We start from the raw sequence: 24682 nt of genomic DNA on the forward strand, positions 1-24682 counted from the left end.
CTTAGATATGGGAATAAATTCTTAATATAATACTAAACCCCCCCCTCCAAAAAAAAAAAAAAAGTACAAAACAGCATGCATGTGAATTAGTATGGGTTACTGACTAAGCAAGCAGACTGGAATAAGATTGAATGGTTTTGACTAGAAGCTCTGCCATTTATAACTATGTGATCTCTCTGCCTCAGTTTTCTTATCTGTAAAATAACAGTGGTACATACTCCAGAATGTGATGAGGGTTAAGTGAGCCAACACAGGTAACAGACTTTAGTGGCAGGTATTTAATAAACATACAGAAATTATTAGCTGCAGGGACGCCTGGGTGGCTCAGTCGGTTAAGCATCCGACTCTTGATTTCAGCTCAGGTCATGATCTCAACGTCGTGAGATCGAGCCCTGTGTCGGCCTCCACGCTCAGCGGAGAGAGAGTCTGCTTGAGATTCTCTCTCACTCTGCCCCTACCCCCCCACTAGCTTGTGCTCTCTCTCTCTCTCTCTCAAACAGATAAATAAATCTTTAAAAAATAATTAGCTATATTAAGTATTGCTACCATGATTATTGTTATTGAGAGAAAGGCTTTCTTAAGCCACGTGCTGTTCAAATCTCTACCCAAAGCAAAAGCAAAATGTTTCCCAGGTAGTAATGCTGCTTAGGGACCACCCAGAGAGACAATTTCGTTAAACTAAAGCTGCCTGGCTGGAAAATTACATATTAATAGCTGTACATTAATATTTGAAATGTGGGAGCATGAGGGTGACCCCCAAATAATTTCAATGTGCACACTGTTCTCATTTCACTACACCCCATTAACCTTGCCTTGCCTTCTCTCATCCATGCTGTCTCCTAGGCTCAGAGCACCTGCTGAGGGAGCAGTCGGCTTCCCTGGACCCTTGAGCACCCAACCGTTAATATGAGGGTCTTAAAACACATTGGGCGAGTCAGTGTCAGATTTCCTTCTCAGGCTAAGGGGCAGCACTGCCGCTTTCAGGATTCAGAGGCATTTCTTCTCTAGGTGGTAGGCTCGACTGCAGTTGCACCGTACTGCCACGAGAGGGCACGATATACCGTGCTAACGGACTTGGAGAGGTTCCTCCCAGCAGCTTTAAGAACGTGTGGGGCTGGCGGGAACCGTGGTTGGCGTTTCTCTTCATGTTTGCTGATCCCTTTTATAATTATGGGGTCATCTCACTTCGTTTTCACACCTGTCCTGCAGTTCCACCTGAATGTCCTGAAGACCTCTCAGAATCCCGAGTTCAAATACGATCTTCCCCCTCCACCCCATCCCCAGAGGAAACCAAAACAATTTCCCTTCTTCCCCTCCCCCTATCCCCCTCCCCTCCCTCCTTCCCTTTTCCCTCCTCCCCGTACCCGTTCCTCCCCTCACCCCTCCCCCTCCTCCTGATTTCTCCATCTCAGTTAAGGACATCTTTACTCTCCTAACCACCCAAACTAAGACCTTTGGTTTCTGTCCCCTCCCTTTCAACCCAGACAGCCTAGATGTCACCAAAACCAAAATAACGCTCTCACTCTGGTCCTTTTCTCCACCCAGATAGCTCCTGTCTGACTGTGCCTCCCTCCGGCACAGTCCTCCCCAGTCCCCGGCCTTTCCTATCATCTTTGATGCTCTGACAACACAGGTGAGATCATGTCATTTCCTTCTTTAAAGGTCAAGAAAGGTGGAAATAACGCAAGTGTCCATCCAAGAGTGAATAGGTAAACCAAATGTGGTCTAGCCACAAAATGGAATATTAGTCAACGTTAAAGAAGTAGGAAATTCCAGGGGCTCCTTGGTGGCTCAGTGAGGTAAGCAACTGCCTTGGGCTCAAGTCATGATCCCAGGGTCTTGGGATCGAGCCCCACATCCAGGATCCTGCTTCTCCCTCTCCCTCTGTCTCTTACGTGCTTGTGCTCTCTTTCTCTCTCAAATAAATAAAATCTTTTTTTAAAAAAGTAGGACATTCTGACACATGTTCCAACACGGATGATCCTTGAGGACATTATGCTAAGGGACAGCAGGGCTTGGATTCATCCAGAACTGACTGTTGGACCCAGATAGTTTTATCAATAGGCCAGGCTTTTGAGACAACAGTCCCAACATATGGCAAAGGATGTGACAGAGGGATCTACTTCTAACATATGCCGATTTGAAGAAAACCTTTATTTTTTTTTTAAAGATTTTATTTATTTATTCGACAGAGATAGAGACAGCCAGCGAGAGAGGGAACACACGCAGGGGGAGTGGGAGAGGAAGAAGCAGGCTCATAGCAGAGGAGCCTGATGTGGGGCTCGATCCCAGAACGCCGGGATCACGCCCTGAGCCGAAGGCAGACGCTTAACCGCTGTGCCACCCAGGCGCCCCGTGAAGAAAACCTTTAAATCAGCTATTTCCTTGGTCTCTGCTGTCCATTTTTAACTAAGGGAAATTTCTGGGTTGAATTTAGTTTTCTGAGTAGATCTTCCTACTGAAAGAAAGGGAAGTTCTCAGTTGTCATTCTCTACCTGGGAATAGCTTTGCCTAAAAAGTAATAAAGCTGCCATTCCGGTTTCCAAACAAGGCTTTTTGGCTTTGGTTACCGCAAATCTGTCTGAAGTCGCTTCGTGCAGCTAAGAGGACACACCAGCCAAGAGTTTGTCAGCCCTGGAGCCGCTCCTGGATCTTCCAGTTCCTACGTGAGCACTCTTGGCAACTTACTTATGCTCCTGCGTTTTGTTGTTGTTGTTGTTTAAATTTTATAAAGATTTTATTTGTTTATCTGAGAGAGAGAGCACAAGCGGGGTCATGATCGGCTCAAGTCATGATCTCAGGGTCCCGGAATCAAGCCCTGCATCAGGCTCCGCATTCAGCAGGGAGTTTGCTTGGGATTCTCTCCCCTTCTCTCTGCCCCTCCCCCTGCTTGCATGTCCTCAAGTGAGCTCTCGCTCTCTCTCAAATAAATAAATATATCTTTAAAATAAAATAAAATAAAATAAAATAAAATAAAATAAAATAAAATAAAATAAAATAATAAAATAAAATAATATGCCAGCCATCAACAGGCTTGCAGTTTGGCTGTGGTTGTTGTCAGTCTGATTAACCCATCAGGACCAAAAGAACCAAAATAGTGCTTTCTGATGTAAATATAATGCAAGCACATACAAAATGTTCAGTTTTCCAGTAGCCACATTTTGACAGGCGGAAAGAAACAGGTGGAATTAACTTTAATGCTATATTTCATTTAACCTGGTCTGTCCAAAATACCACTTCCACATATACATTTTTAAATTATTGTTAAGCTATTAAATGATATATTTTACGCTTTAAAATAAATTAAAATATTTAAGTTATTAATTTTAAATGTTATTAATATATCTTACATCTACATTCCTTTTTTTTTCATATGAAGTCTTTGAAATCCAGTGTGTATTTTACATCAAAGGACATCTCAGTTGGGATTAGACACATGTCAAGTGTTCAATAAGCCACATGTGGCTAATACCTACCATATTGGAAAAAGCAGGACTAGAATCTTAAGCCAAAGAAGATACTTAAGGCAGAACATTGCCAAATCCAAACCCCTGCTGACCAAACAGAATGCAATGATTTCTCACAAAGTCGCATTTCTAGTTCTGTGGCGAAAGCTGAGGCAGGAGAGAAGGCTTTCTCACATATTTGGGTGACCATTTTCCTCTGCTGTAAATTGTTTAAAGCCAAATGAAGTCTTTTTTTAAAAAATATTTATTTATTTATTTGAGAGAGAGAGCGTGAGTGGGAGGGGCAGTCAGAGAGGGAGAGAGAATCCCAAGCAGATTCCACACTGAGTGCAGAGCCCAACATGGGGCTCCAACCCAGGACCCTGAGACCGTGACCTGAGCTGAAACCAAGAGTCAGATGCTTAACCAACTGAGCCACCCCGGCGCCCTTCCCCCAAATGAAGTCTTGAACCTTCTTTAAAGGTATTTTTCTCCAGGGTAGCTTTTCCAATGTTTCTTTAGGCTTGCGTTACAACTGGAAGCATCCCCCCATATGCTAGGATTTCTGACCAATGTAAAATTTCTCAGATGTGTAGAAAGTGCTGATAAATGCCTGGGACTTTGGCCACATTTATTATTTTCAGGAGGGTCCTGATTTGAGTGGCTCCTTGGGTTTTCCTCTAATGTGATTTTGTTTTTAATAGGCTCTACACCCAACATAGGGCTTGAACTCAAGACCCTGAGATCAAGAGTTGCATGCTCTAATGACTGAGCCAGTCAGGCGCCACATTTGTTTGATTTTTTTTTTTTTAAGAGGATAGATCCCCCCACCTCCGCTGAGGTGTGATTGACATATAACATAGTGTAAGTTTAAGGTGTACAATGTGATGGTTTGATACAATAGGATCTGTGTCAGAATTTCCTTCCTTTTTAAGGCTGATAATATTTCATCGTACATATAGACCACATTTAGTTTATCCATTCATCAGTAGACACTGGGTTGCTTCTACTTTGCGGCTACCTGTAAATAATGTTGCTATGAACATGGGTGTTCAATATCTCATCACTTCCTTGGTTTAAATTCTCTGGGGCATATACCCAGCAGTGGAATTGCTGGATCACGTGGTAATTTTGTTTTGGATTTTTTGAGGAGCTGCCATACTGTTTTCCGCAGTGGCTGCGCAGTTTTTACATCCCCACCAGCCATGCACAAGGGTTCCGATTTCTCCACTTGCTATTTGGTTTCTTTTGCATCCTAATGGGTATGAGATGGTCTTCCTGAATTATTGCACACTCCATTTGGTCGATTTTGGTGTTTTGTTTTGTTTCGGTTTTAATTTTTTTAAAAGTGTGTGTGTGTGTGTGTGTGTTTCCATTTGGTCGATTTTGAAACTGTTAGATGTTTCCTGCCATTTTGAACACATACGTTTTCATTTTTATAGTGTTCATTCCGGTTGAGAGGCAGCCCCAGACAGTGGCAAGTGCACAGACCGTGGCGGCACAAGTCCTGGGTTCTGACTCGACTGTCCCCGGGAGACCCTGAGCAGGAGAGAAGTTTCTCCAGGCCTCGTTTGCTCCTCCTCTGGGGGGAGCCAGCACGATAATACACCGTGCTCCAGCCCCTCTGCGGAAACTTAGGCCTGGATACATTTGAAGTGGACCTTCTCTCCCACAAGTGAGTTGCTAGATTCGATCTCCACTTTTTCCCTTTTGACTCATTTTGCTGCCGCTGGGGTGGGGTACATGCCGCCCTGGCAGCACCGTCCCGGGCGTCCGGCGAGCTTGGGGAACCACCGAGAGGCGAGGCCTCCCGGGTCCTAGAGAGGGCGCCTCGACGGGCCGCTGCGGGCGCACTTCCGGCCTTTGTGTGTCTGAGGGTGACGGCGGCCGGAGGGGGGGGCGGGGCGCCACTGCGCTGCGCTTTTCCCCGGGGTGCTGCTGACGTGTGCTTCGGCGGTCCTCAACCCCTAGGCCGAGGCGGGGGCCCCCCGAACCCACAGCGCCGGGCTTGGCCTCACCTGGGGGGCCCCCGAGGAAGCCCGGCTGCCCGCTGTGGGGGCCGCGTCTCTACTTGTCCCCGCATTCTGGTCTCGCTTTCCCTTTGTGCCCCCAGCCGGCGAGGAATCTTCAAAGACGAGGGGTGCGGTGGGGGCCGGGTCCACGGTTTGACCCCTCGTTCTGCCCGGCTGCAGAATTCAGGCCGAACCTGCTCCCTCCCTGATCCGTGCTGCTGACATGGCGGGTCCTTTTGAAAATGAAGCGGTTGTTGAACCGCTAGACCGGCTCTGGTTCCCTCGGCTTTGCGTTTTCGTTGTTCACAGCACACTTAGCCCGAGCGCTGAGCTAGGAGGGGAAGTGAGGACTCACTAGGTTCTTGTCTGTCCCGGCCTGAGGACACTAGCAAGGGAACGGACGGGTGTGCTCCTGACATGTGTGAGATGCACACGAGCTGGCGCGGGGGTGCGGGTAGAGCCGCTGCGGACGGGGATCCGGACGGGGAAACCTGGCGAGGCGGCTGCTAGTGCAAGGAGGGGTGGGAGTTGGAGCTGTGGCAATGCCAGCCAGACTGGAACGTTCCAGTTAGAGCTGGAGCAAAAGCACAAAGGTGGAAAGGTCGGGGGGAGCTGCCAGGAGAGGGGTAAATATTTCAACACCATTCTGATAAATGTTTATTCTGTGCTGGGTTGTGGAGATTGAAAAATGTGACCAAAAGGCCCTGCCCTAGAGATTGTTAAAGCCCTTCTGCTGGAAATAGCCAACACTCAAAAAAAACCTGTTGTTTTTTTTTTTCTAGAGGCAGTATGGTGAAATGGTATCTGAATGCCACTTAAATGGCCGTGTGATATTGGGTAATTTTCTTAATCTTTCTGACCCTCAGATTCCTTGCTTCTAGAGGAGGATAATAGTAGTATTTAATAGGGACCAATGAATGAGGTAATATGTATAAGCACCTGCCTCAAATGTGTGGCAGGTACTCAAGGTCCTCCTAGGATAGGATAGTCCTCCTATATCTTTCTGCGCTCGATTTGAAGTGATGCCTCTCATTTTTTTCTTGTATCAGCCCAGACATCTGGCACTTTTCATGGTGTCTTTGTTTCTATTCTGCTTTTTAAGATTTTTGTTTCTTTGCGTGTACTTTTTCTTTTCATTTATTTTTCAGGCTTGAAATCAAATGTATTTTTTTCCTTCTTCACGCTTATAGATAGACCTTTTTGCTCTACTGTGATCTATGCATTCCTAAGAACTTGCTATTCTGCAAATCTTCATGCCCCCCCAGAATCACTCAAAATAAGACCAAGAATAATAGAATTGGGAAGACTTCTCAAAACTATATATTTTGCGGGCGTCTAGGTTATGCAGTCAGTTACGCATCTGACTCTTGGTTTCGGCTCAGGTCCTGATCTGAGGGTCCTGAGATTGAGCCCCATGTTGGACTCTGGCTCAGCGCGGCATCTGCTTGAGATTCTCCCTTTCCCACTGTCCCTCCCGCTCATGTTCTCTCTCTAAAATAAATAAGTAAATCTTAAAAAAAAAAAAAAACATATATTTTTGTAACCAGAACTTCAAGAAAAACAGTAACAATCCTAATTTAAAATGTTGGCACAGAGGCATCCGGCTGGCTCAGTCGGTGGAGTGTGACTCTTGATCTCAGGGTCATGAGTTCAAGCCCCATGTTGGGTGTGGAGCCTACTTAAAATTAAAAAGAAGAAAGTTGTGTAATATAAAAGGAGCAGATAACTTGATGAACAGGCTGAGAGGAGAGGTTGAGGCCTTGGAGTTAGGGAGACACGGGCACATACACGGAGATTGGGGCCAACTGTGTGCAATAACCCTTTCCAAAATAAAGCTTGTAGCTGCCTGAGCTACAGGAGGGAAGAAGGATGTGTACTGTGCTATTCCCCACAGCTTGCCGAATTCAGCTTCCCTGCTGTGCTTTGCTTTGGGGGGGGTGCTGTTGCTTAGCAACACAAGACGTTAACATGCTGAGAAAACTTGTACACAAAACAACAGGACTTGACGTTTTACTAATATCATTCTCCTCATTTACCAAGCATCTGTGTGCTAGTCACACCCCCCAGGAACGTATTCTAGCTAAGCAGACTATCTGGTCATCGCTTTCTTCTGGTCCTTTCATAACGTCTCCAGCTAGGTTTTTTCCCCTTAATTTCTCAGGAGAGGGCACGATGGATAATAATCTTTGCATCTAGAGCAGAGATGCACAGTGATCAGAAACTGGGAAACCGTGTGGGGAGAAGTGGCGTGGGTGGATGAGATTGAAGTATACACAGTCCAGGGAGTCCTCAAGTTACAAGCGCCTACCTGACAAATGTGGTGAGGACAGTAGCCAGATGCCCCTGCCTCCTCCTCTCCCACCCTCCCCTGCCCCAGCCCCACCCCGCCTCCTCATCCACTACCCCTGAAGGCTCTGACCAAGAAGCAGGAGCAAAGCAGGACACGTCTAATCTGGCACCTCTTTCTCACCCCCTCAGGGAAACCGTGTCCTCAGCACCACCCTTTCCTGCCCGTCACTGCTCACTATTCCATTATGCCATGTCAGGCAGCCTCGCACACACGCACGCAAGCTCCCTCTCTGTGTCCCTGCAATACGGACATTTTCTATCACCGACGTTTACCTTAGGGAAGGTACTGTCCTTTTCCATCTCACGCTCTTTACTCCGTTTGTGAATTTCAATACAACGCTAATCATGGCTGATTTGACCAACAATTATCCAGAGATACAAGCGTCTTAAGAGAGAAGACCCCCTGGGCGCCTGGGTGGCGCAGTCGTTAAGCGTCTGCCTTCGGCTCAGGGCGTGATCCCAGCATTATGGGATCGAGCCCCACATCTGGCTCTTCTGCTGGGAGCCTGCTTCTTCCTCTCCCACTCCCCCTGCTGTGTTCCCTCTCTCGCTGGCTGTCTCTCTGTCAAATAAATAAATAAAATCTTAAAAAAAAAAGAGAGAGAGAGAGAGAAGACCCCAAATACCCATGTGAAATGACATGGGGGCTACCAGCACCTCAAACATTTAAAAGCCCAAGTACCGCTCAGAGCCTCCACAGAAGTAATCTCTCGCTGGAATCCTTCAATACTAGCCCCCAAAAGGAATAGCGTTTCTAACCCAGTTGCATTGTTTTCCTTTTGTACTTAGACTCTGGAACCACGGTAATGTTTTCTGCTATTTTTCACTGCAGGTCTACCGTGTTTGGGCTACATTATGTTTTAGCTAAGCGCTTGTGAGGGCATAATTGATGTCTGCGGCACTGTTTAGTTGGGAAAATTAACTCCGGACTCCCAAGAGCCAATCTATAAACAGACTATTGGAATATATTTCTGTTGTTTATTAGAAATAACCATTTATATGTATTTTACTCTTGTAATACTTTACTGTTGTACATAATTTTTTCTGCATCCAAACCACATGTATTGGCTTCTTGCTAATGTTTTGAGAAATAACACTTTTAATCACTCTGCATGGAAATCTTGCTAAAATTTATGACGCTTTCCTGTGGGGACATGATTTAACTCATTTTTCCTGCCTCGGTCAACATTACACACATCCTTTACACAATGATGTCCTCAGGGACCTTGTGGGTTCTTTGCCCTACATGAAATGATCCTACCGACGTAACTTTCTTAGTTTCTCTGTACATTTCTCGTCAGAGGAAAAGTAAACGAAAGCCTCATATGTGCAGATAATTTGCTCAATTAAACATGAATCCTGCTTTTCTGTCAGTTATTACAATAGTCTCTCAGGTTTTTAAAAGTTATTTCTAAGGGACTCAAGAAGTCTGAATTTGTTTAAAATTCAATCCGTGGCACAACCCTTTCCATATGCCATTTTGAAAACATGGTTTGACACAAATATTTACCTTGTGATGTTCAAAGAGAACCCTGAGCCTCTTTAAAAATAAAACAAACAAACTCTATCCTTTGCTTGGGACTTAGTGCTTATTTCTCAAACCTTCTTGCAAACTGCCCCGGTATTTCTGACCCCATTTATGTAGTAAATGTATTTACAAGAGTAAAGTGACTCATACGCACTTGTTTTCCAATTTCCTTTCAGGCAATGGTTATAAAAACATTATTTTGTGAATCCACTCTGTCCCCTGTCATCACTTTATCCCTCTGGTCCCACCTGGAACATTAAAACGCCCTCTTTCTGGGAGCAGGTCTATAACCCAGTCTGTTCTCAACCACACGATTCTGCAGCTGTAAAGGGACTGGAGGTAAAACCACTGGTGGATGATTGCTCTTTCAAGGAAGTTCCCTTCCCAAGGGCTCTGTCTGTGTTAGAACATTGCCTGGTCACACTCTGCCCCAGAGGAGCGATCCCATGCTACTAGGCTGTTGATGAGCCTTGGTTTGTCTGTTTTTAAATAGGACATAATACTTGAAAGATCTGGGAGATAGGACAGAGGAAAGCCCTGTGGAAACTGTATAGCAGGAACCAGCGTAGCCGCCACAAAGTGTCAGGCACCTGCTGGGAACCAGGAATGCTGCTAGACACTTTGTATCCATGATGCGATCACTTTTAAAACCCAGACCCATCCTGCAAGGTCCTGTGGGGTTGGCATTATCATGCCCAGAACCTTAATGAGGAAACAGAGATGTAGACCGTTGCTCTGCCAGTGAGTCAAGTCAGCTTAGGTTCAAGGCTCGGGCTCTTTTCACTAAACTCCTTCTCCAGATAGAGGCTCTTATTTTCTTCTCCGCCCAGAAGGAAGACAAGAGCTGTCTTTCAAGTTCTGAACCACCAGCGGAGGGGGTGACAGGACTCACCAGGCGTCAGCATGGCTGGCTGAGACGCACGCTCATCAGTCTCCCAGACCTGTGCATGCATTTTAGAACAGGCTCCTGGGGGGCTCAATCTTTAGCGTCTGGCTTCGGCTCAGGTCATGATCCCAGGGTCCTGGGATCGAGCCCCCGTATCGGGCTCCCTGCTCAGTAGGAAGCCTGCTTCTCCCTCTCCCACTCCCCCTGCTTGTGTTCCCTCTCTCGCTGTCTCTTTGTCAAATAAATAAAATCTTTTAAAAAAAGAAAAAGAAAAGAAAGAAAAAAAGAACAGGCTCCAGGCTGTCTGGAAAGCCCGTGAGTTTTGTGCATGGGCGGGGGGGGGGGGGGGCTTGCTACATAATGTAAAAGAAGAAAATTAAGGTGTTTCAGGCAAAGGGTAGTATGATCTCCCATTCAGAGACAACCAGATGATAGAATATTCCTTCCAGGAAGTTCTGTCTTCTTGCTCTTACCAAGTAGATGCACAAATGACAAATGATGTGGAAAACCTGAAGGACTTGATTGCTTTTTGAAAATCGCTGAATAATCACCACCTCTTAAAACGAGTTTAACTAAACTGACCTGTCATCAGGACTAAGACTGGCTCAAAGAGACCAACTATTTACCACTCAACTTGTAACATGTGGAACTTCCAGGGAAGTACCAGACAAGGGGACTGAAGGGCTGCAGGATGAGACATCCAAAATGTGCCACTTTGGCATAAAGATTATTTCGAGGGACGGGGCACCTGGGTGGCTCAGTCGGTTAAGCATCAGACTCATGATCTCAATCCAGGACCTGATCTCAGTGTCCTGAGTTCAAGCCCCGCATTGGGCTTCACACTGGGTATGGAGTCAGCTTAAAAAAGAAAAGAAAAGAAAAAAGAGAAAGAAGAGAAAAGAGAAGGAAAGAAAAGAAAAAAGAAGGAAAAGATCATTTTGAATTAAAAGGAATAAAAACCCAGCAGACTGCAGGAAAGGTGCTCTGCCTCCCCCACGACTGCCTAAATTTACATTGGAAGGAGAGCCTGCCAGAGGGGTATTAACAGAGTCCCCAATCTAGTTTTTCCAAACATCTCCTTTCACCTTCCTGATGGTGACTTTTCTCCCCTTTGTGTCCTCACACCCTTATCTTTTTCTTTAGCTTATATATAAGTTTGTGTTGGCTCATTGTCTTCAGAATTTCCTGTCTGTGTGGATTCCCCAAAGGTACTCCGATTAAATTTGATTTTCTCCTGTTAAAAAAAAAAAATTGTCAAACAACAACAACAAAACAAAAAAATGGGGGGGGGGTTAAGAAATGCAAAAAAGTCCTTTTCCATAGGGGAACAATGGCATTTTTAGGTTTTGAGAACAATTTAATGTCTAACCTGAGCACAGCAGGCCGTGTAGTTTACTCTCTAGAAAACTGCTGGCGCTTTTTTGGGGCGCCCAGCTGGCTCGGTTGGCAGACCGTGTGACCTTTGATCTCAGGGTTGAGAGTTCAAGCCCCAGGTTGGGTGTAGAGGTTACTAAAAAATAAAATCTTTTCAGGGCTCCCGGGTGGCTCAGTCGGTTGAGTGTCCAACTCTTGATTTGGGCTCAGGTCATGATCTCAGAGTCGTGAGATCGAGCCCTGTGTTGGGCTTCACATGGGCTTGGAGTCTGCTTGAGATTCTCTCTCTCCCTCTCCCCCTGTCCCTCTCCCTGCCTCTAATAAATAAATAAATATTTTTAAAAAATAAAATATTTAAAGAAGAAGGAGGAGGAGGGGGAGAGGAAGAAGGGGAAAAAGAAAAATCCTAGAGCTCTTTCTTCCTGCTCCAAAATGGCCAGGCTGCTGTCCCAGCTCCCGCACACCCGTCGCCTCATGACACCTGTCTCCCGTCAGCAGCACTCAGGGAGCCCTAGACCCAAGCTCAGCCCCAGCCCCACCCCATGCTGGGTCTCCTGCTGCTGCATCCCGTATCTCTCCTGAGTACAACTTCTTTGGGTGATGCATATCTTTCCATAAGCTTCCTGAGACAGAGTGCTGGCCAAGTAAATATTTTGAGACCTTGCATATCTGAAAATGTCCTTTCGCTCTCCTCATCACCCTTTTTCCAGTTTGGGTATAAAATTCTAGTTTGGACATTATCTTTCCTTGGAATTTTGTCTTCCAGCTTCTGGTGTTGCCATTAAGAAATCCAGAAGCATTCTGATTCTTAGTCCTCTATATGAGACCTCTTCTTTTGTTTCTGGAAACCTTTGAGCAGTAAATTTCACATCAATGAGTAGGTGTTATTTCTTTCTTTCCCAAATTCATTTATTTAAAATATTTTATTTATTTAGTTGGAGAGAGAGAGAGCACACGCACGCATGAGGAGGGGAGGAGCAGAGGGAGAGGGAGAAGCAGACTCCCCGCTGAGCAGAGAGCCTGATAGGGGGTTCAATCTGGGGACTCCAGGATCTTTTTTTTTTTTTTTTAAGATTTTATTTATTTATTTAACAGAGAGAGAGAGAGAGAGCACAAGCAGGGGGAGTGACAGGCAGAGGGAAAGGGAGAAGCAGGCTCCCCGCCAAGCAGGGAGCCAGACATGGGGCTTGATCCCAGGACCCTGGGATCACCACCCAAGCCAAAGGCAGAAGCTTAACCGACTGAGCCACCCAGACTCCCTTCCCAAATTCATTTTTGCTGAGCATGCAGTGGACCGTACGTGTTCTGGATTTCTGTGACATTTTCCTTAATTCCTTTTTTGAGGATTTCCCTCTACTTCACTTCCTCCATTCTCTTTCCAAAATTTCTGAACTTTAGCTGTGGGAGCTCCTGGGTTGACTTCTCCAATTTTGATGTTTTTCACTCATATTTCCAACCTCTTGGTCTTTTCGTTGTTTGCTGGCCTATTTCCTTAACCTTCACTCCCAATGAATTTTTCATCTTTGCTCTATTTGATATTTGCAATATTATTTCCAAGATACGCCTCCTTTTTTCTGAATGTTCCTTTTATAAAGCATCCTGCAATTTCTTCTCGTATCTCCGTGGACATTAACAGCAGAGGTTTGGTTAGATGCTTCCTTCTGCTCCCACATTGCCATGGTTTCCCGGTCTTGCTCTTGCTGTGGCCTGTTGAAACAGGCTAAAGATGGCCCCTGTGTTGTTGACTTCACAGCAGGCTCAAAGGCCACCGGTGCTAAACTCAAATTCTTACACATCCTATTGCTTTAAATATAGCCACCCAAACGTGTTTTCAGCCACGCAGAGCCTGCCTGCTTTGCAAAACTGCACCCAACATCAGGTAGCTCGAGATAAGACCAACCCCAGGACTATAAAAGCCCCCAAGCCAATGCTGCTCTTAGGGTTCCCTGACCCAGAAGCTCCCCACTGTGCTGTTGAGTGACATCACCTAGACAGGCAAGTCCTCTCCACCTAGTCCCCTCTCTTCTGAGTGTTCTTTTGCCCTACTCCCCGCCCCCCACCGTATGCTCCAGCTGTCTGTGCAAGGCCCCTTTCGTGCAATCCTGTGCACGCTCCACCCAGGAAAACACGTCGGACGGCACTGTCACAGGGTGTCCTGTCTTCCTTGATCAGCCCAAACCTGGCCCTCACCACACCCATCCTTAAAATAAGGGCTTTCCTCGACCGTCTTGGCTGTCCATTCACACATGTCAGCGTGGGACTCTGGGAAGTTCCCAGCAAGGCTCTGCATGTGGGCAGGCTTTGTCCACTAGGAGCTTCCCTTAGGGGATCCGGTGGGAATTAGACTCCCAACTGTCAGTGTCTTTTTTTTTTTTTAAGATTTTATTCTTTTATTTGACAGAGAGAGACAGCGAGAGAGGGAACACAAGCAAGAGGAGTGGGAGAGGGAGAAGCAGGCTTCCCGCCGAGCGGGGAGCCCGATGTGGGGCTCGATTCCAGGACCCTGGGATCATGACCTGAGCCGAAGGCAGACGCTTAACGGCTGAGCCACCCAGGCGCCCCCCAACTGCCAGTGTCTTAATCTTGTCTCTTGGTCAGTCTTGCCAGGGGAAAACCCTCCAGTCTCCCTCCTGAGGAGCCCAAGCCTGGCTGCCAGCACTCTGGATGTGGGGGAGAAAAGGGCTTGACCTTTGAAGGGTGGGACCTGGGACAGCAGGACCGAGGGACTGTGGGTCTGAGAGGCCACGCCCCTCAGGCTGCCAACGAGACCCAACTGGCCCCGAGGACACCGGGCCCAGTTAAGGTGTGGGTGCTCTACGGAAAACAAGGGATTCTATAAATACCCGCCTCCAGGACGGCGACACCCTCCCCCTCAACACGGGCTTTTTCCTAGAACGGGAGACCGCAAACTTTCTTTTGGAAAGGGCCAGATGGTAAATATTTTAGGCTTTTCGGGCCACATGGTTGATGTCACAACCGCTCAACTCTGCCACCGTAGTGCAGAAGCAACCACAGGCGCTGTATAAACGAAGGAGCACGGCTGCATTCCAAAATCTCTGTATTTATGGACACTGAAATTGGAATTTCGTATAATTTTCACATGTCACCATTCTTTTTATTTTTTTTCAACAATTTTTTTTGAAGATGTTTTATGTGTTCATCTGAGAGAGAGAGAGAGAGAGAAAGAGAGCACGAGCAGGGTGGAGGGGCAAAGGGAGAGGGAGAAGCAGACTTGCCACTGAGCAGAGAGCCTGATGCCGCGGGGCTCGAACCCAGGGCGCCGGGATCATGACCTGTGCCTGCGGCAAACGCTTAACCAACTGAGCCCCCCAGGTGCCCCTTTTTTCAACGATTTAAAAACATAAAATTCTTCGATCTCTGACTACAAAAACATGGGGCGGGCTGCACTTGGCCCAGTGGCAGGAATTTATGGAACCTCCTCCTGGAATATCATCGTTGAGAGATTATCGTCAAAATCCTCTGAACCTTGGGGCGCCTGGGGGGGCTCAGTCGGTTGAGCGTCTGACTCTTGGCTTTGGCTCAGGTCATGATCTCGGGGTCGTGAGATCGAGACCCCTGTCAGACTCCACTCTCGGCACGGAGTTGGCTTGAGATTGTCTATCCCTCCCACTCGTGCTCTATCTCTCTCAAATAAATGAATAAGTCTTAAAAAATAAAAAATCCTCTGAACCCGGCTTCCTCTTCCCTTAGCAAAGCCTCCTAGCGCTCATTTTTGTCTGAACGTATAAGGGTTACAGGTTTTCTCCCTCCCCCACGCAGCCTCCAAGATGGGCCATGGAAATATAGACGTTTATGAATTGCCTTGGAATGGAAGCAGTGGTAACAGGGACTCCAAGACTTGCTGCCAAGTTCTCCCCCGGGGGTGGAACAAGTTGTTGATTGTTCTCTTTCCCTGGATTTTAACCAAGGTGATAAATGAGGGCCGGAGGAGGAGATCTCTGGGAAAGGTGGGGGCTCAGAGCCAGAGCCCTGACTCCCAGGCCACGGGCTTATCTGAGTCAGAGCCTCTGTTTCCAGCAATAAAGACCTTTCTAAGTAGGCCAGTACCTGTCTAGTCTCGACTTTCACATCAAGGGAAGAAGTCCCACCTTTCTTAGTTGCAGGGGCAGGATGGGGATTTGGCAGAGAGAAGAGCTCCTTCTGCCACTCGGTGTGTATTTCGGTGCAAGTCCGTTCTGCTTGCCAAGTCTCACTTTCTTTATCTCTAAAGTGGGGATAACCATTCCAACCTCATTGGGTAGTGGTGTGGATTAATAAATTAACATACCTAAAGTCCCTGTAACATCGAGGGGGCTTAAGGAATAGCAGAGAGTATAATTCTAATTTATCCAAACAAGGAAACTCAGAGACGTTAAGGCACCATCCAAAGGGCACACAGCTCACTGGGGGGTGGAGGCAGGAATATTATTTGTTTTCTCAACCTTCCAACTAATATTCTTTCTTCTGTCCTGTGCAGCTTGGAGAGGAGGCTTAGTCCTTTTTTTTTTTTTTTAAGATTTTATTTATTTGACAGAGCAAGAGAGCGCAATCAGGGAGAGCTGCAGAGAGATGGAGAAGCTGGCTTCCCGCTGAGCAGGGAGCCTCATGAAAGACCCTGGGATCATGACCTGAGCCAAAGGCAGACACTTAACAGACTGAGCCCCCAGGCGTCCGGGGCTCAGTCCTTTTTTTTTAACCACACCTGAAATGCTATGGGAGGGAAGGTGCTGGGACTGCAGGATATCGGGCCAGTTCCCTCCCTTTCTCTCAGCCCCCCTCCCCCAGTTTCTGCTGCTGGGGACAGATCCTCTCCCCTGGTGGTTAGACACAGCAAAGCTGAGGCCTCCACATCATACAGTACAGGGGTGTTGCTGGACACCTCCCCTTGCCACCCCCAGACCCTCCTCTCCCCTCACCCCTCCCGGATGCGGGCTGCCTTCCTCTGGGCTGGGCCACTCTGCGAGACAGTTACAAAGATTCTTTGTAATGTGTTTGCAGGGAGGAGGGAGAGCAGGGCCTGGCTGTCCTCAAACCACATGGGCTGCCAGCCCTGTTTACACAGAGAAGGAGCCAAGACAGATGACCCTGTTGCTTGGGGGCCCGGATTGAAAACATAACCCAAGTGCAGAGCCCCTGGCTCAGCCTCCTTGTTTCTGGGCTACACCACACAGAAGCAGCATGGAGGCGCCTCTTTCCCCGGGGAGGCCTGTTTACTCGGCTGGGTGAGAGATGTTTGCACAGGGAGGGAGGTGGCAGTGGCCATCTGGCTGTTCTCTGGCGGAGTGGGGGAGCATTAGCAGGTCAGGCACTGTCTCTGATCCAGGGCCCCGGGACAGGGGTGGGGGGGGGGGAAGCCCTCTGACAACAGGTTTTCTGAGACACGTGTCTCTTTTTTGAGAGGGAATGCAGACAATTTGGGAAAAAATTGTAGAAACAGTACTGGTTTTTTATTTTGTTTTGTTTTTTTTCTTTTAATCCAGACCCACACCAGATAAATTGTCCAGGATCTTTCCCCCCTTTGTGTTTTGCAAGATGGCGAGAAAGGCAGTTTTCTGCACTTAAAGAATGGTGATGTTTGCCACCTGTAAGGTACTTTGTGGTTTAAAAAGCATTGCCGGGGGTGCCTGGCTTGGCTCCGTCGTTAGAGCATGCAGCTCAATCTTGGGGTCGAGAGTTTGAGCCCCACATTGGGTGTAGAGATTACTTTTTTTAAAAAAAAGGAGTTGAAAAAATAATTTATAAAGCGTTGTCATAGCCACCATTCCCCATGATCCTCAAGACAGCACAGTGGGTAGCTGTGGCCAAAATCATCCCTATTTTACAGATAAGGAGTGGACATTTCGAGAGGTCAGGTTGCTTGCACAAAACCCCACACCCAGCAAGAGGCAGACGCCAAGTGACTACAGTTTGCATGCTCTTTTTTCATGGAGTCCCCCTGCCTCCCCATTTGGCTGTAGATCGAGATGTGCAGAGATCTTGTTCCCACACGTGGCTGCCTCTCACCACGTGGCTCCCGGGAGAGAGCATTGCATCTCGGGGACATGGCAGGAACCATCGCGATGAGCCTCCGGGGCACAATGCAAGGACCGTGGGTCTGTCCCGGGGTACCCCGATGGGGCATTCCCTGGGCGCCAGATGAATGGAGAGCCTGGGGACCAACCACATGAAACCGAGTGATACACACTGTACCGCTCCCCCAGCAAAATCATGGCAGCGAGGAAGCGAGTGACAGAATTCTCTGGAACTTGCCTCCACGTTCCTTCCCCTGTCTCCTCTTGGGCTGTGGCTCCCTGCATTCAAACCGTGTGTGTCTCCCTGAAGCCACTACCTGAGCTCCACCTACCATCCTCGCTACTACTTCCTAGCACTTTATCCTCCCTTCGATAACCCCAGACACCAAACCACCCAAGTGCGCGGCATGCCAGCCTCCTCCCTTTCTCTCTTCATCTCTGTGCCTTGAGTCCAGCTCAAATTGCTGTGACCTGTGTGACTGACTCATACTCCTCAGCTCTGCCTCTGCCACCCTTAGCCCAGCTCCTGCACCTGACCCGGCCACCAGCCTCGCCTCCTGGTCTCTTCTTTCCCGCCACTGTCACATCCTGACCCTCCTCTCTGCTTGCCAATCTACCCATCAGCGGCCACCTTTCTAGAACAACTAATGTGTTTTCCTGAGTTTTGCAGCTTGCAAAGCACGCTTGCATACGTACACACAGACATACATTCACACGGAGTCCCAATCCAAAGTTAGCTCCTTCTCCACCATCTCCCTTCATCTCCTGCCTAAACTACTGAACCTGGTCGGTGTTCAATGCGCATAAGTCGGCCGGCCATCATTCCTTCAACCTACCTGTCTTTCATTACTTTCCCAATAAAATGCTATTTACAAGCTCTCAAGTATTCTTCCTAATGCAAAGTCCTCACTTCCCTTCCTCCAAAAATTCTAATTAGCCCTCTTCTGTGTCCTTCCTTATTCTTTCTTGACATTCAGTGCCTGTCGATTGGTAAAATCAGACTGTGACTCCCGGAACCGGAAGCTTTAAGGATCACATGGCCACGAACGGCAGTTCAGTCCATGGCCAGCCACCCCGTGCTGCCCGGACGTGTCTGTACATCCACAGTGTGCTTCTTTACACTGCAAGCTCCGTGGAACGGTGAGGCTCCTCTTCCTTTACAGACTGCTCCGGAGTTTAGGGGAGCTCTGGGGTTAGTTCAGCTGCTCTCCGGGTTCTGGCCCAACTCTGAGATGCATCCCTATGCCATGGTTCTCTCTCCTCTGCCACTTGCCCTAAACCAAAGACAATCTGGGGGAGGCCCTGTTTGTTTTTGTTCTTGTTTTTTTTTTTAAGATTTATTTATTTGAGAGAGAGCAAAGAGAGAGATACATGAGTGGGGGGGGGCAGAGGGAGCAGGAGAAGGAGGCTCCCCACTGAGCAGGGAGCCGGGTGCAGGGCTCCATCCCAGGACCCTGGGACCATGACCTGAGCTGAAGGCAGACGCTTAACCGACTGAGCCACCCGGGCGCCCCCGGGGGCAGTGTCATAAATGACTCTCAGTTTGCCAGTGATTGACATTCCAATGATCAGAGAAGCCTTAGTATTATGTCCTCAGGTTGAGTCCCAGAATTTCAAAGAGGGTCATGCAAAATTTGCATACAACTTGGGCAAATGAAGGCCTAGAGCCGGGAACACAGCCCAGTGGTATCACTGTCTTCTTTGCTTTGGTGCTTAAAGGGTGAGGAAGGCCACCCTGCCCCAGTTGGCTGCCTTCCAGAGCCACTGGAGTTGTAGCGAGCCCTCCTGTATCCCTGCCACCTCTGTGTGCCATAGACAGAAGCTGCCCTGTCACTGACATACAGGCAGAAAGAGCTGCTGGGCCTTCACGGGGAGCCTAAGCCCAAGGGTCATTCAACAGTCCAGAGCCCTAAACTCAGCTCGTGTCTCGTGTGAGTGAGTCCAAAAATATAACCATGTTACAGTGGCGTTACTAGCCACATAGTTCACAGCTTGCCGGGCACTCTGCTAGTGGCTTCACACGAATCAGTTCAACTAGAGCCTCATCGCAGCCTGATGGGGTAGCTGCTGTTATAATCCCCGTTCTACAGAGAAACTGAGGCTCTATGAGGTTACCTAACTACGAGAACATAGGCTAAGAGAACGTAGTACAGATAAGATTAGAACCAAGGCCATCTGAACCCTACAGTGACCTTCTAGAGTGACCTTCTGCTGGGACCCACTGGTCAGCTGGGTCCCCTTACATCCTTCCCTGATATGAATGGGCCTGTCAACAAGGGGGCAGCTCACCTGCAGGACAATCGCCGGTCCCAGCTGAGCAGAACTGGGCTGGACTTGACTTCTCCCTCTGGGTCACCTGGTTGTAGTCCAACCACAGTTTTAAGCATAAGGATAAGAATCTCTATGTTTAAATTTTAAAACTAACTCCAAAAGATACCTGCTCCCCTATGTTCATTGTAGCATTTTTACCATAACCAAGACATGGAAATAACCTAATTTATTTATGTATATATAATGTACATTTATGTATATATATTTATGTACGTATAATATATATGTGTATATATATTATTTATGTATATTTAAATATATATAATGTATATATGTATATATATTTATAAGACAGATAGATGAATAGATATACTCACACAATGGAATATGATTCAGCCATAAAAAATGAAATCTTGCCGTTTGGGACGACATGGATGAAACTTGAGGGCATTATGCTAAGTGAAATAAGTCAGACACAGAAAGACAAATGGTATATGTATGATCTCACTTATGTGTGGAATCTGGGGGGAGGGGAAGTTCATAAATACAGAGAACAGATTGGTGGTTCCCAGAGGGGAGTGAGGTAGGGGTTGAGCAAAATGGGTAAAAGGGGTAAAAGGTACAAACTTCGAATTATAAAATAAATAAGTCCCTGGGCGGGGGACGGGGCGTGCCTGGGTGCTGCAGTTGGTTGAGCGACTGACTCTTGATGTTGGCTCAGGTCATGATCTCAGGGTCGTGGGATTGAGCCCTGGGTCAGGCTCCATGTTCAGTGTGGAGTGTACTTGGGATTCTCTCTCTCTGCCCCTCCCCCCAATTGCACACACACACACACACTCTTTCTCTAAAACAAATTAATTAATTTAAAAATAAATAAGTTATGGGGACATGATGTATGGCGTGGCAACAATAGCTAATAGCCCTGTCTTGCATAATTGAAAGTTGCTGAGAGAGTAGATCGTCAAAGTTCTCATCACAAGAAAACAATTTTGTGACTCTGGTGACAGGTGTTAGCTAGACCTATTGGTGTGACCATTTTGCCACATATACCTATATCGAATCGTTATGTTGCACACCTGAAACTAATAGAATGTTATATGTCAATTATATCTCAATTTTTAAAAATCACTTAAGGACAGGGTTGCCTGGCCAGCTCGATCGGGAGAGCACGCGACTCTTGGTCTCTGGGTTGTAAGTTTAAGTCCCACCTTGGGTGCAGAGATGACTTACAAATAAAATCTGAAAAAATAAAAAAAAAAATTGGGGTGAGCCCTAATCAAATAGGTCTGGGGTCCTTAAAAGAAGAGGAGTTTAGGACACACACACAGAGGGAAGGCCACATGAAGGCACACGGACGGGAAAGGGAAGAGAGCCATCTACAAGCCAAGCGAAGAGGCCTCAGAATGAACCAGCCCTGCTGACACCTTGATTTTGGATTTCTAGCCTCCAGACCTAAGACGATACAGGTCTGTTGCTAAAGCTGCTCAGCCGTGGTACCTTGTTAGCGGCCCCAGCCGGCTGACAGGGTCTCCCCCCCAGGCTCCCACTGCCATCTAAGCCGACCGCGCTCTTCTTGCAGAACCCTCGAGGAAAAGCTGCCGTTGCTCCTTTCCTGTGTTGCTAACCTTCTCCCTGCGCTCGGGCTGGTTCAGGAGCCCAGAAGGCAAAGCCCTGGGCCTGGGTGGCGTGATCGTTGCAGAGGAAGGCACGCCTCTCACTTCGTGTTTGGACTCTGTGCCGCTGTCCATGGAGCCCAAGATTTGTTCCACTGCTATTGAACCACACTCCTGGCTCACTCGAGTTTACAGCCCATGAGGAGCCCCGGGCCTTGCTCACCACTGTTGCTGTCAAAAAGCCGCATCTTCCACATCCAGCCCTTCCTATTTATTTTTTCCAGATTGAGGTTCTATCTTGGATGGTGGCCACAGGGATGTGTTGTAGGCTTTTCCATCCGCATGCAGACCCTTTGGCCCGATTACATTTTAACACACCCACTCCTTGCTTGGGGCATGGGTGTAGGGACCAGAGTTGCTTTTCCTCCCTCGATGTACAAGGTAACACTGTTAGCTTGGGGTCATGCACTGATCTAACATTCTGTCGCCAGCATTCCCAGATATAACATTGATAAAACAGGAAACAGTTCGTATAAAGCACATATAAAAGGACCCTGTTGAACAGGAAGTGGGAGAGAACACAGTAGTAGCTAGCTCTGGAGAGTGCATTCAAAGTTGCTGTGAATTTGTTAATAAAACTTGGGACTGGTAGTTCAACCAACTAAAAAGTCGAACCAGCTCGGCCCTTACCTGCCTCCCATCCAATTAGCAAGCACTCACTGAGGGCTTGTGCCCCCGGAATAAGAGCCATAAACACACTATCTTCTCTATAAAGCAGTATCTCCAGGTATTTGTTTTGTTTTGTTTTTTGTGTTTTTTTTTTTAAGATTTTATTTATTTATTTGACAGAGACAGAGACAGCCAGCGAGAGAGGGAACACAAGCAGGGGGAGTGGGAGAGGAAGAAGCAGGCTCATAGCAGAGGAGCCTGATATGGGGCCCGATCCCATAACGCGTGGATCACGCCCTGAGCCGAAGGCAGACGCCCAACCGCGGTGCCACCCAGGCGCCCCTGTTTTTTGTGTTTTTTAGTTCAATTAATTAACATATGATGTATTATTGGTTTCAGAGGTAGAGGTCAGTGATTCCTCAGTCTTACATAACACCCAGTGCTCATGACCTCACATGCCGTCCTTAGCATCCATCACCCAGTTACCCCATCCCTCCACCCCTCTCCCCTCCAGCAACCCTCAGTTTGCTTCCGATGATTAAGAGTCTCTTATGGTTTGTCTCGTGGTACTTGTCCTTTGTATTCTGCTTGAACGCCTTCATTCTAGTGTTCCAAGATAATGATCAAGCCCGTTTTACTCCAACCATGCCATCTATAATTTTTCAGACTCACGAGTCTTAAATATATATCCTTCTAGACTTCCACTTCTGGCCATATGGCAGACAAGATGAGCAGAGAATCCCTCCCCATATAGCACACTGAAAAATGATGGGTTCCATGCAAAAAGCATCTTCTACTTACTCATGAATGAGCTGGTGGGAAAGTAAGGGAATTCTCTGGAGGCCAGAAATGACAAGAAAGCAGTAATCCAGGGGGATAAGCACATCCCCAGAGGGACTTTTCCCTGGAGTGTCTGCTCATCTCTGGCACCGAGAATATGGGTTTTAACAGGCCACACGTGAGGGGGCTAGGAGACAAAGCCAGGGACTGAGCCCTCTGCCTAAAGCTAGGAACCTCAAAGGACAACACCCTGAAAGGTGAGTAAGAGTAAAACCCACACTGAAGAAGACCATGGGAATATGTGGCTATTTGGGTCTTGGAAAATTCCTAAGCCCAAGGCCACCCTGACAGAGTTTTGGTGCCTGAAATCACCCTGAGTGACCAAAATATCTCTAGCTACGTTTTTTTAAGCGTTTATTTTTAGGGGCTCCTGGGTGGCTCAGTCAGTTAAGCGTCTGACTTCAGCTCCAGTCATGATCTCGGGGTCCTGGGATCCAGCCCCATGTGAGGCTTCATGCTCATCGGGAAATCAGCTTGTCCCTCTCTCTCTCCTTCTGCCCCTCCCTCTGCTCGTGCTCTCTCTCTCTTAAATAAATACAATCTTTTTTTAAAAGAGTTTAAGTAATCTACACACCCAGCATGGGGCTTGAACTCACAGCCCTGAGCTCAAGAGTCACACTCTTCACCAATGAGCCAGCCAGTTAATTTATAAACTATAAATTTAGTTTATAGTGACCCCAATGTATTAATGTTTCTGGGTACAAGACTGAATCAAACAGAGTCTCACTATAAGCCCAGCCCCCACCTGGCTCCCACAGGGAGAACGCTGGGGAGCTCACAACAGGAAATCACTAGACACTTGAGAAAACGCCCCCAAGAGCCCTAGTGCCTGGTGTCGGCAGCACGTCTGGGCATGCGTCCCTTCGGTATTAACCCCACCAGTTTTCACAGCGCAGGAGTCAGCCTTGGGAGCCCACAGTTTCTGGAGTGCCCTTCAGAAAGTTTTATTTGTTCAGGGCAAACTGCCAGGCCTAAAGTACGGTGTTTCTTTGTAATAGTAAATCATTACATTCAATGATACTTTGAGTTCTTTCAAAACTCTTGTGTGGATGTCACCTGATCTCATTAGCTTGTTCTCCAGTAGGTGTAGAACCTTGGGGTCACCAGCACGACTTCACGTAGACCCTCTGACTATTTGTGGGGCCAGTGATCTCATTTCTTGGAATCTATCCTTAGGAAGTCCTCAGCGCTGTCTTTAATGATCATGCACAGAGATGGTTTGCTTTTCCTGTGGTGCTGCCACCAAAGTGTCTTCTTTGATTATTGTCTCTTTTCCCCCGTCTTGATGTCAGTGCCGTTATTTCCTCTTCTCGTCAAGATTATGATAAAGATAACAATAACTGAGATAAGTAACGTGCATCAAGGGCTCACCGTGCACCAAGTGCTTTGCTCTGCACTTTATACACATTTAGTCATTTAGTTCCCACAGAGACGTTGTGAGGTTAGCATCGCCATTATCAGCTACCAGTTATTATCGGTAATTATCAAATGTTATAATTACCAGTTATTAACTATCATCGTTTTATGGATGAAAAAACTGCAAGTTGAGAGAGAGAGGTTATTAAAAAGCCCCAGACATGGGGCACCTGGGTGGCTCAATCAGTTGAGCCTCCCACTCTTGGTTTGATCTCAGGGCCGTGGGATCGAGCCCCGTGTCGGGCTCCCTGCTCAGCAGGGAGTCTG

At 47.4% G+C, this 24682-nt stretch overlaps 1 protein-coding gene and 1 long non-coding RNA gene across 3 annotated transcripts in view; one reads left to right on the forward strand and one right to left on the reverse strand.

Annotated features, from left to right (window-relative positions):
- GJC3 (gap junction protein gamma 3) overlaps positions 1-24682 on the reverse strand; it is a 74085-nt gene that overhangs the window by 45044 nt on the left and 4359 nt on the right. The window contains exon 4 of one of the 2 annotated variants that reach the window (XR_006775621.2): positions 18734-24305. The exons of the other annotated variant lie outside the window; for it this stretch is intronic. The gene's annotated coding sequence lies outside the window, so the exon portion shown is untranslated. Of the gene's footprint in view, positions 1-18733; positions 24306-24682 lie in introns of those variants that run through there. 2 annotated transcript variants of the gene reach the window in all.
- Positions 1105-6986, forward strand: LOC148110467 (uncharacterized). The gene is made up of 3 exons (XR_015726789.1): positions 1105-1633; positions 4889-5121; positions 6241-6986. It is a non-coding gene; the product is annotated as an uncharacterized LOC148110467 (long non-coding RNA).

This window comes from Ursus americanus, chromosome 2 (assembly GCF_024610735.1).
Source record: "Ursus americanus isolate L20-20 chromosome 2, mUrsAme1.1.p, whole genome shotgun sequence".
Classification (NCBI taxonomy): domain Eukaryota; kingdom Metazoa; phylum Chordata; class Mammalia; order Carnivora; family Ursidae; genus Ursus; species Ursus americanus.